Consider the following 12,172-nt stretch of genomic DNA (forward strand, 5'->3'; position numbering starts at 1 on the left):
TATCTTCTGTTCTAGTCCTCATGAAAATAACAAATTTGATACAAAAACTAATTTTTAGATGCAACAAGAAATAATGAAAAAAATTACTAATGGCGCACCCTAGGTGGGTGCGCCATTGCTATAAGAAAAAAAACTACTATAGTGTGCCATTGCTATAGTGTGTACCCCTTCGCTCGATCCCCCCTTCCCTCTCCCCCTCGCCAGTTCCATCTCCCTCAATCCACCGTGCCGCTCCTTCCCTCGTCCCTCCCTCCACCGCGCCGCCGCTGCCGCTGCCCCGACCCACTGCGCCGCAGCCGCCCACGTGCCCCTCCGCCTCCCTCTCCCCTTCCTCCCCCTCGAGCCCGCGAACTCCTCGGACGGACGGCGGCGCGAGCCTCCCCGCGCTCCTCGACGGACGGGCTCCTCAACGGACGGACGAACGGTGGCTAGCCTCGTCGGATACGCTCCTCGACAGCGGCGCGAGCCTCCCCGCGCGGCTGCTACTCATCGATGATGGTTAGTCTCTGTCCCTCCCTCCCTCTCTGCCCCGCTCATCCCCATGCCCCCACGGGGCGGCGACCTAGGGTTTGGAGCAGGAGCTCGCCGCCGCCGCCCCGTCGTGCCACTGCTGCTGCTTCTTGATTGGTTTTATTAGTTGGGGAATGCGCGTTAGGTTCTTATTAGTTCTCCGTTTCTTCTTGGGTGGTCTCGTAGTGATTTCAGCGAGGTAATTTAGTTCCCGATCCTCGGGTCGGTGCCTCTTTTAGCGAATTTGGGGATTTCTTTGTCGGTCTGAACAAGTGGGTAATCTGAGCTCGTTTAGCGTTTTGGGTGGTTCTTGGTGGTGCCTTGGCCCTTTTCAACCAATGTGGTTGGGGAGATTAGGCTCTGACATTGTAGGTGGTTTTCATTACGACCAACGGCACCACACCATGTGTGTTCTTTGGTCCTTGAACCAGTACACAGTTTCACCGGCATTAATGCCTTTAATTGAACTAATTTGTGAATGCTGAGTTTCCCTTGACTTGTCAAGTTGGGACAGTTTGAGATTCAAAGGTTTCAGTGAGTAGACTGGATATTTTGTGTGTAGTAATGTTTTGGTGCTTATTGCTTTGGATACTTTTTGTGTATGCTTTGCTGATACTTGTCTTAGGAAAGCTGACACTGCTTTATCTAATTAAGTTCTTCGTGTCTTCCTTTTAATCTTAGAATGGCACAGTCATATGTGTTTGTCAGTTAAATTCAGACACCATTATGAATTTTGACAGTACTCTACAAACTGCTTCAAAATTAGTCCACACAAACAAGTGCATTTTAATTGTAAAATGGCAAAGATTATGACATGACAAATGCCTAACATGTTCAGTAAACTACAGTGAACATCTTTCTCCAAGTAATTATTTGTATAGCATGTGATTTATATATTTGAGGTGCACAACCTTTATGTTGTGAATATCTTGTCCACTGATTGTTCAAGTAGTTACAACTTGGTCATCACTGTCTTTACCTGACCTATTGCAGATCTTGTGAGAATTGTAGTGCTCAAACTGTCTTTACCTGACCTATTGCAGATCTTGTGAGAATTGTACCGCTCAAACTGTCTGATTTAAGAATCAGCTAGCAGATTTTGGTTAGCTGTAGCAGGAGAGTGCCTGCTGATTAGTGTTTATTTGATTTTTTGGCGCTTAATTGGTTATTTGTCTGAAGTAATGTTAGTTCTGATCATGATTGTTGTGCTTATGGCTTTAGAAAATGATAAACTGTTTGAATCTGATAGGCAGGTGTCCTTTTAGATTTTGTTGGTTAATCTGTTTTATTCAATGGTTATTGACAGTAGATTATCATTCCTATTTTAGGAAGGTCTATTCCTGCAATATCATTGTTACCTTTTATTGGCAAATCATTTGGTTCACATCCTAGAATCTTGTTGGATTTGTAACTTGGTCCACTCAACTTATTTTGTACCATGTGAGTCATCATTGATGAAGTAGTAGTTTAAGGTCTGTTGGGTGTACCTAAATTACTATAGTGATAGGAGTAGTAGTGGTGGCAATCTAGTTGGACTACTACTGCTAGGACTTGCTCCAGATTTTAGGATTTATTTTCTTTTAGGATTTATTTTCTTCTAGGACTAGGTTTTTATTATTTTTCTGTTGTGATTGTTTTTTGAGCTCCTTCTTTTTCATTTCCTACTATCCTTATCCTAATTATCTTAAATTGTTATGATGTGTGTAACAGGATTATATCTTGGATTTGCTAGTGGACTTTGGGAGTTTCTTAGCCAGCTTGGTGACTCCATATTTTTCACTATTTCAGCAAGTCTTTTGTAAGCATTAAACTTTCAGCACTACATTTTTATCTTATGTGTACATCTGTTTGCTTCCTAAAATAGGAATGGGCCTCCTTTCCTATATATGTGTATGATGATCCTCCTTTCCTACAATAGTTCAGATTTGAGTTGTTTCAGAAATTGGTATGACCAAAGATGCTATTGTATATAAATGGGTTGTTGTAGAACTGTTCTTCATCTTTACAGTGCTGTTGTATAGAAATATGCTAAATTTTGTGCTCTGATTGTTTCTCAAAGAAATTTAGCAAAAAATGGGGTCCTGGGAGACGCCGCTGCTGCTTGAGGCCCTTGAGAGGCCCTTCGTGTTGTGATGATTTTGCAGGTACCCCAAGAGGCCCTTGAGTTTGCCGGAATGTCGATTAACTTCCGTTCCAGCAAATTCGGGTACTCCATATGTCCTATTTTCAGCAAAGGTCATGCTGAAATTTTCCGTGAATTTAGCATGACTTTGATAAAAATCGGACATATGGGGTACTTGCTACTAATGCATGGGCCGGGGTATCTTAGTACTTAATTAAGTAGGATCAACTGCCCCTTTATTCTTGCTGCATTAAACCATAGGTGGCAATAGAGCCAAGTGATTAGGCCCAACTTAGAATTCTCCTCAGCATCGATAAACCCTAGATGATAAACCCAACATATGTGGCAATAGAGCCAAGTGATTAGTGCCAAGTGATTAGGCCCAACCTAGGGTGCCTCGGTATCGATAAAGCCTAAATGATGAAAACTTAACTTAGCATTTAGGGTGCCTCGGCGTCGACAAACCATAAATGATGAAACCTTGGCTTTTAGGGTGCCTCGGTGTCGATGAGAATCTAAATGATGTACGCTTAGGCTTTTAGGATGCCTCGGCGTCGACAAACCCTAAATGATAAAAGCTTAGCTTTTAGGATGCCTCGGTGTCGACAAACCCTAAATGATGAGACCATGATCTTGTTCCTTGAAAATAACCAACTTTTTGACCAAATTGTTTTCCTATTTAGAGCGAAACATGGCCAACAACGATGAGGCCGGCGGTTCGGGCGGCAAGCAATTCTGGGAGCTGTCCCAGGAGATGGAGGAACAACCTCACCGCTATGAGGACGCCGCGGAAGACACCGATCCTGACTACACAACCCCTAGTGACGTCGGGGATGACACCACTGATGGTGCCACCGAGGATGCCACCACTGATGATGGCAGCCAACCGAAGAAGCAAAGGAAGGACTGGCGCCCGAATGCGCTTAGCACCCTCAAGGAGGAATTTACTCAAATGAACTCCGACGGGCATCCAATGGAGCCCAAACATATAGTCAAGGGGTATTCGCTTCAGCTCGGGTGCATTCTCAGGAGCACCGCCTCGATCAACACCGAGAACCTTAGGCATAAGGACCGAGGGAATTTGCGCAACCTCCTCTTCACGAAGCTACACGAACGATACAAGTTCCCCGCTGATTTTGAAAACACACGCCTCTCAGGGAATAAAGTGAACAGTGACGCCCTCACAACGATGAGCACGACCCTATCTACTTGGAGAAGCGCGGTGAAGAGAATGATTGTTAAAGGTGATAGTTATGAGAAGATCAAGGCGAAATATTCTTCGATCAGCGAAGATGACTACAAGGAGTTCAAGATCAAGTGCGAGAGCAGCGCAATCTCTGAATCAAGTCAGTGGGGGAAAGAAATGCGGGAGTTGAACTTAGGGGAACACAAACTCGGTCCCGGCGGTTACAGAGTGGCGAAGCCTATATGGGACAAGGAGGACGCGGAGCGTGCCGAGCAAGGCCTACCGCCCCGCTTCGAGAAATACAGCGGTGACAAGCAGACCAGGAACTTTGTCAGGGCCCGGTACAAGGAGGACCCGATAACAAAGGAGCTTACCACGGATCCGAAGACCAGGGCGCTTGAGCTTGTTCTGGTAAGGAATACACCCCCGCGTAATTAGCTCCATATGGTTGCACTCTAATTAATCCCTAATATTTCTAAATGGTTCATGTTCCTTCCGCAGGAAACTGAAAGTAGTAGCGTGGGGTCGTCTTAGAGCTCCCCTTTCGACACCCCTTTAAATAGGGCGTTGAACGTAATGAAAAACAAGGATAAGCTCACTAAGCCGACGTAAGCCGACGTCAGCTGGTCGTGTGGCCGGCAAAGGTTTGTCCACAAAATGGGGGTCATACTATACTGCTGGTGTGCGGAAGGAGAAAAAGACCAGCTCGGAAAGCCAGACGCGCGAGGTTGAAGCACTCAAGGCACAAGTGGGGCGGATTCCGGAGCTTGTCCAAGAGCAAGTAGAACAACAACTGGGAACAAAGCTCAACGCCATGGTGCCTACGTTGATTAATGGGCTGACGACGTGGATTGCGGGCGGCCAACAGGGGCCTCCCCCGGTTCCCAGCTTCACGGCCAGCAACTCGCACAGCCCGCAGGCGGCGCCATTGGTGTCTCCGGCGGCGCCATTGGTGTCTCCGGTGGAGGCGGTATTCGTGTCTCCGACGCCGGCACGGGCATTGGAGCTTAATGCACCCGAGTGTACGCCGGCCGGCACCTCGCCAGCAAGCGCCCCCTCCGTCAGTTGCACGCCCGCCGTTGGCGGTGCCTCGACATTAGCCGAGCTCGACGGCATCACGATAAATAAGCCTCTCGGCCGATGACTTCATCTCCTTGCCTTTGATTGGGCATCCCTGATGCCCTACATGTTTTTGCTGGGCGCCGCCGACGTTCCTTGCACTCTTCTGCACTTCGTGGGCGGCGAGTTGGTCGATGCCGCCAAGGGCAGAATCGTTCAACCGGGCAACCGCATGTTCCATGGTAATATGATGGCACCCATAGTGTATAGGGTTGAAGTGGTTCGGGTGCTGCCAGGCTGCGACGAGCTGTTACCTCCGATTCGACCCGCTGGGGCCGACGAAGAAGATGTGATGACCCTCAGCGCATGCGTAAACTGGCCCCTGCTTTGGCCGAAGAGCCAGATTCGTTTGGGGGCGGGGGACACCACACCACAGACAAGACCGCCAGTCGTGCCGGCGCCAAGCCATGGCAAGAATGCCGCAACGCTACCAGACCTGCCGGACATCCCTATGCCGTACATCCCTATGGCACAGGATACGGACATCCCTATGGCACAGGATCCGGACGACGACAACGACGACGACGATACATTTACCAATGTCGATAAGTACTTTGCCGAACATGGCTACGCTGACGAGTTCCGCGGGCCTCTTTCTCAAGAACCCAACCAAGACGACCGCAATCTAGTTGATACGGCGGTGAAATCCAATTGCAACAGGCGTCATCTGGCGTTCAGTTCTCAGGAGACGCCTCCAGCTCCTGCCTTCATCGAGCCTCAGATAGCTGAGGTGCGAAATATTATCAGCCCCATCACGCTCAAGAAGGCGGTCTGTGAGCAGAACTCGGTCCCATTACAGGAGATCAAGAAGAAGGGACGGAAGAAAGACTAACAAGGGTGCCGGTGCGAGCCAGCCAGCACCGAGTTTGATCCGTGCTCAGGACGGGCAACCTTCACATAAGGATATCTCGAGGAGGGTGCATGTGGCGGGTAGGGCGATGCTACCGCCAATTATGCTCAATGCTGCAACCGGTGCTATGCGGAGTCTGCACGACAATGTTCTTTCTTTGGAGAAGCGGCGTCTCAGAGAGAATGATGTGGCATACCCGGTTTTCATGGCCAAGGTGCCAGAGGGCAAGGGCTTTGTGGATGGCGACATCGGGGGTACGATCGTCCTGCGGTTTGATGACATCTTTGCTCTGTTTAACCTTCATCCGCTGCACTACACCTTCGTTCGGCTGTTTTCGCTGAGTATGGAGATGCGGATCATTAGAGACAAGACCCCGGACATCGTGATAGTCGACCCCTTCTACATGCGTGCCAAGCACTTGAGCTGCGCTGGGGACCGCCAAGTTGCGAGTTAACACCTCGAAGGCATCATTTTGGCAAACCCAGATAAGGATAACTTCCTTGTGCTTTACTTTCCTGAGTAAGTCATCCCTTAACCGCCCCGTAACATATGATTTCTTAGATTTCGATCGTTCTTTTTTTTCTAACATTCCATGTTCTGTGCAGTGACACACATTGCACACTCATCCTCTTAAGCCCGAAATATTCCATGGCCACGTATTTTGACCCGAACCGTAACTCCAAGATAGACTACACAAATGTCAAGAAAGTTCTTGATGATATTCTCCCCGACTACGCCAAATCTGGAGGCACCTTCACCAGGGCAGTTCGTAAGTACGGCAAGCACACCTTCTCACACAATACGAAGTTCTGCTGCGTCAAGCAGCCGCCTGGCGGTCAGAAGGATGCCTACTACGCCCTCCATCACATGCGGGCGATCGTAAGGGACCATCATCACCTTCTGCTACCAGATAGTCTCAAAGATTGGGCCGCGAGGTTGTCGGCAACCAAGGACGCGGACCTCAGACAAGAATTCTTTCGCATCCAGTCGGAGTTTGCGGACATCATCCATCAAGATGTCCTTCATACCTCGGGGCAGTTCTTCCGTAGATATCAACCGTCCAACAGTGAGATAGATGGAACGCTACTAATGCAGGGTGACAACGACCGCGATTTCATGACCATCACGACAGACGACGGCTTCATCCATGCTCCTGTCCGATGAGTCGAGTCGAAAAATGTGTAGTTCTGAAACATTGATTGGCTCATGTTGTAATTAATCTTTAAAGATTTGTATGTCTCTTTGGTTTGGACATTCGTTCAACTTAGATGTAATCGATGCTATTTATTAGTATAGTAGGACCATGAATCGTGCTATTAATGTCTTGCTTTTCTCTTCCGATCCTTTTGTTGCATACTTACATATTGCTTATGTATTGTCTGTTGTTTGGCTTGTGCATAGAGATGCCGTCGTATGTCGTGTACAAGGGTAAGGTTCCCGGAGTCTACGATTACTGGGAGGAGTGTCGGAGACTGGTTCACCGTTTCAGCTGTAACAGTTACAAATGGTACACCACTAGGGCGGAGGCCAAATCTAGATACGCCCGCTATCTAGCGGGAGAGAGGAGGGAGCGATGGAGGAACCGGATGAAGACCAGTTTGATTGTGATGATGCTCATCGTGATGACCGCAACTCTCTTCTATGTGATGGTAGTTTAGATGATCGATATCGACTTGTAATGTGAAGACAAACTCGATACTCGCGGTCTTGAGACTTGTAATGTTTTAACTTTGTTCGGTCTTTTGAATTCGGAGACTAATATGATGAATTGTATTCGGAGACTAATCTTCTATTGTATTCGATAAATCTGCTGTTGTTGTGTGCTGCTGTCTATATTTTGTACAATAATATATTTTATAACCTGTGCAAAAATCAGAAAAGTAAAAAAAAAACCAAATATTCATACTAAGCGCATCACCTCCAGGTGCGCCATTAGTATGCCAAAGGATACTAATGGCGCATCACCTCAGAGTGCGCCATTAGTATGACAAAGCACATGGTTATGTATGGCCCCCGGGAGGCATACTAATGGCGCATGTTCTTACATACTAATGACGCACTGCTGGGTGCGCCATTAGTATACCAGATACTAATGGCGCACCAGTGGTGCGCCATTAGTAAAAAATACTAGTGGCGTGGTACTAATGACGCACGGGTAGTGCGCCATTAGTAGGCAAAACCGATGCACCATTAATAGGCCTTTTCCTAGTAGTGTGCAACGGTGGCCCGAGAGCGTGGCCCATTAGCAGTAGCACTGGACGTGAAATTCAGCGCTACTGCTAACGTGCACTTGTAGCGCTCGTGCTGGCCGGTGCTACTGCTAAATAGCAGTAGCGATGGGTATCTAACCAATGCTACTGCTAAATGTCTACCTATAAGCATTTTTCTAGTAGTGATCGCCCGCAGCTCAGAGGTAATTAGGTCCTCTGTCGACCCTCTCAGTTGTGGAAATACGTCTTGCAGCATACCCGGGCCACAGTAGCTGCCAGAGAACTGGTGCACATCACCCATGATATTTATGGACCCCCTGCTTCATGGGACACAATCATTTCCATTTATCGGGCTTCTTCTTTATGGGACATATGTTGGATTCCCATTGAAGCATTTTCTACTTGATTTTTCCAGGTCTCTCCATGAGCATACCTAGACGCACCTCCAGAAGTCCAATTACCCACATTCTCTTTCACTTTGTTCTAAAATCTCAAACCATCAGGAAGAAAACACATCAAAAGTTCAATACTTAGTGTCCATTCATAACCTGATGACAACACAGTTACATTAGCAGCATGATGACTGTGATGCTGCTGAATGCTGAGCAGCTCATGATGGTGGTTTCAGATTTTTTTTTACTGTTTTCTCAGCAATATCTGCAAAGCCAGGATGTAATACTCAAATTAAGTATTTGGGTATGTCCGTCGGCTGCTTCTATACACCATCGCAGTCCTTGGGTTGTTTGAAATGCTCCGCTTTTCAGTTATACTGCAGTCCCCTTTATATTTCTTATCTGAGCCATGGTGACCACCGGCCAAAGCTAAAAATGAATCCGTCAACCTTCCAGCCAAAGCTAAAAAAATAAACAATTTGGAAATACCGGGTGATTGCGTTTATTTATCGTGTCAAATTGATAAAATAAACATTGTACAGATGGATAACTTTGTTTCTAAAATCAGATCAAAATTTTGGGAAACGAGAAAGTAACACCCATGCTCTTTAATGACTTCGAACAAGGGAAATGTGAATCAGGTACCCATGGCCCGCTTTTCAGTTGTACATTCTATCTGAGTACTTCCTAACGGGACACACTCTTAACGGATAAATTGCACGTCTTCATGGGACAGAACCTGAACATTTCCTGCTTTCTTGTTGGGCCCATGACAACTAGGAGACTTGTCCAGATTCTCTTTCAGTTCCATCTAAAATCTCAACCCATCCACAAGAAAACACATCAAAAGTTCAGTTATAGTGTAGACTCATAACCCGATGACAACCGGAAGGAACCCAACTGAACAGGTGCATATGGTTAGTAGATATATAAAGTGGCAGAGTGGGCAATGTTCAGAACGATGGTTACAGCAGCATGGTGAGCGTGATGCACCAGAAAGGCGTGCAGCTCATGAGGAGTAATGGTGTTTCTCATGTTGGCGAGATAAGTTATGCATGATTTTTAGTTCACACGCCGATCACAAGCATACGGTGGGGCAAATAAACATTTTAGGTAATACTAATATATCCGCTCATTTTTTGTGGGGGTCAAAGTTGAGGAGAGAGCCCGATCCCGCTCCGCTCCCGCGAGCAGACGGGGGAATCCCTAGCCCTCTGGCCCCGTCCTTCTCCCTCCTGCCATTCCCTCCGGCTGCTGCCTGGCGGCGCCGCCGGGCGAAGCCCGGCCGGCGTAGGCGGCAGCGGAGCCTCTTCTTCCTCTCCGTAGGGGCTCGGTTTGGCGCGGGACAACCTGCCGTCGTGGGCGTCGGGCTGCTGCGGGGCTCGGCGGCACTACAGCGGGCGCGTGAGGCGGCGTCGGCAGCATCTGGCGGCAGAGCCCGGCGGCGGCGCGGCGGTGCCTTGCTGTTCCTGGGTGGCGTGGTGGCTGCATCTTCGGTGGTGGCGGGTTGACCTTATCCCTGCCAGATCTGGCACGGGATTGGCTGACGGCGCAGGGCCAGGGGCGCGGGGCGGTGAGTGCATGCTGCCGGCGTGGATCCAGCGGGGCAGCGCGCGCCCGCTGCGGTGGTGCGGCTCGGCTGCAATGCGGGTGGCGGCGCGTCCGTCCTGGATCTGGCGTGGGATCCGGGTGGACGGCGTGGGTGGGGCAGCGGCCTGGCGTAGCCGTTGCTCCGGCCGTGGGCGGCAGCGCTCGGAGTTCCGGCACAAGGTGGTGGCCTCCCGGGGGCGCGGCAGCTACACGGTAGTTTGGCAGATCTGCACGCGGCGACGGCCGGCTTTCTCCGGCGTCGGCTCGTTTGTGGTCTGACCGCTTCGACCGTCGCTCCATCTCCTCGTCGTCTGGACGGTTCTTCGGTCGAAGGGCTGGCCCTCTCCCAGCTGCGGTCCATCGCTCGTCTCGCGCCCGGAGCTGCAGGACGGAGCTCGTCTTGCGCCGGCAGCAGGATGGAGCTCGTCTCGCGCCCGGCTGCAAGACGGAGCTCGTCTCGTGCTCGGGGCTGCAGGACGGGCGGTGGAGGCCAGTTTTGGCTGTCCTTTTGGGTCTCGGCGTTGGGGGTGGTCCAGGGGTGCAAAAGGCGGGGCCTTTCCGCTTGTCTCTTCGGCTGGACTAGCGGCGGGTCTCGGGTCAGGTGGTGGATTGGTCTTGGATGCGGGGGCGGCGGCCCTGGTGGTGGTATGGCAACCGGGGTGCGGCGTTCGGTGGCGGTGAGGGGTGGCCGGGGTGAAAACCTGTTCTCTTTGCGGACAGACCGGCGGCGGCGAAACTCGTTGCCTTCTTGAAGGCGTCGTCGGTGGCGGCGCTCCGGTGTCGTATCCTTGCTGAAGGCGCCGCCTTGGAACCCAAGGATCGTCGTATGCGGCTTCATCTCTTCGTAGTTAGGGGTGGTGTTGCTGCGCTCAGCGCCTGTGTTTCATGCCCTGGGTGTGTGTGTTTGCTGCGGTGGCGTGGGTTTGTATCGGGATATTGGTGATCTTGGCTTTATATATAAAGCGGGGCGAAAGCCTTTTTCGGTAAAGTTGCATCTTTTTTTCTTCCCAAACTGCTGATAGAGGACACTAGACATGGCTTTGTTGCTCTTTCGATACTTGGTTACTCAAACTCTTTTTCTACCGAAAATTTTGAAGTCTTATCTTTTAAGTACTTAGCTAATTCTGACAATATTCTGTAAAAATTGGGCTTGCTTATTTCAGTCATAACCTTTGCCCGGAGATGGAGAAAGAGGATACCTAGGGAGGTTGCAACTCTGAAATTAACTGTGGTTTGCACTGTATGCGCAAGACTGACGAATTCGAAAACGTATTTGTTCTGGTGTGGTAGTTTTGTTAGCGAGGTATATATTAGCTTGCAATTCGCTTTCTTGTAGAAAACTTAGTATATGGTGAGAATTGCTGAGACGGGAACACGACTTATCGGAGAAATGTGTAATAGTAGAAAAGGAAACCACCCGTTGTCAAGCAAGTGAAAGGAAACTGAAGCCGAGTCATCCACAGATCCTCACCCTAAGTAGATGGAATCATCACGAGCAAAGAATTTAGGACCCGTAATTTGGAACATTAATTCCTGGTTAACTAACTGAACTATTAATTCATAGTTTGTAAAAAGCAAAATCAAGCAAACAGTAATTTCATCATGATAAATGTGAGCTATTACTCGATCAAAACGTGCATTCAGTGTTGGAATTAACCACGACGATGTGTCCGGCTTGGGCTCGTAACCATCACCCTGTAGGACTTGTAGTTGCTAGGTTAGCTACTATATAATCCTTTGTACCCCGTGTATACAATTCAAGGAAACACTAATTTCATCCTGTATAATAAGTGTGAGTATAATCCTTTGTAACCCGTGTATACAATTCAAGGAAACACTAATTTCATCCTGTATAATAAGTGTGAGCATTACTCAATCAAAACATGCATTCAGATCACTCTAATGATGTCTTGGTTCCGCACACTTTTGGATACAATCTGGACGATACCAGGTCAATGTCATGCTTGATGCCTGCTCAAATCTGTAGAGTGTGCAGTACGCGCAAGTAATCCGAACAACTATTCACATATATTTTTGGTTTCTTCTAACATCTTACCTCATTAGCAAGACACACAATCAAATATTCTATCTCAGCATCTCATAACCCAATGACCAACTAAGGAGCACAGACAGAAATGGTGTAAATGGTCCAGAATTATATATATAGATCGAGAGACAGCACAATAGTCAACC

The sequence above is a fragment of the Triticum aestivum genome, chromosome 4A (genome assembly GCF_018294505.1).
Source record: "Triticum aestivum cultivar Chinese Spring chromosome 4A, IWGSC CS RefSeq v2.1, whole genome shotgun sequence".
Taxonomy (NCBI): Eukaryota; Viridiplantae; Streptophyta; class Magnoliopsida; order Poales; family Poaceae; genus Triticum; species Triticum aestivum.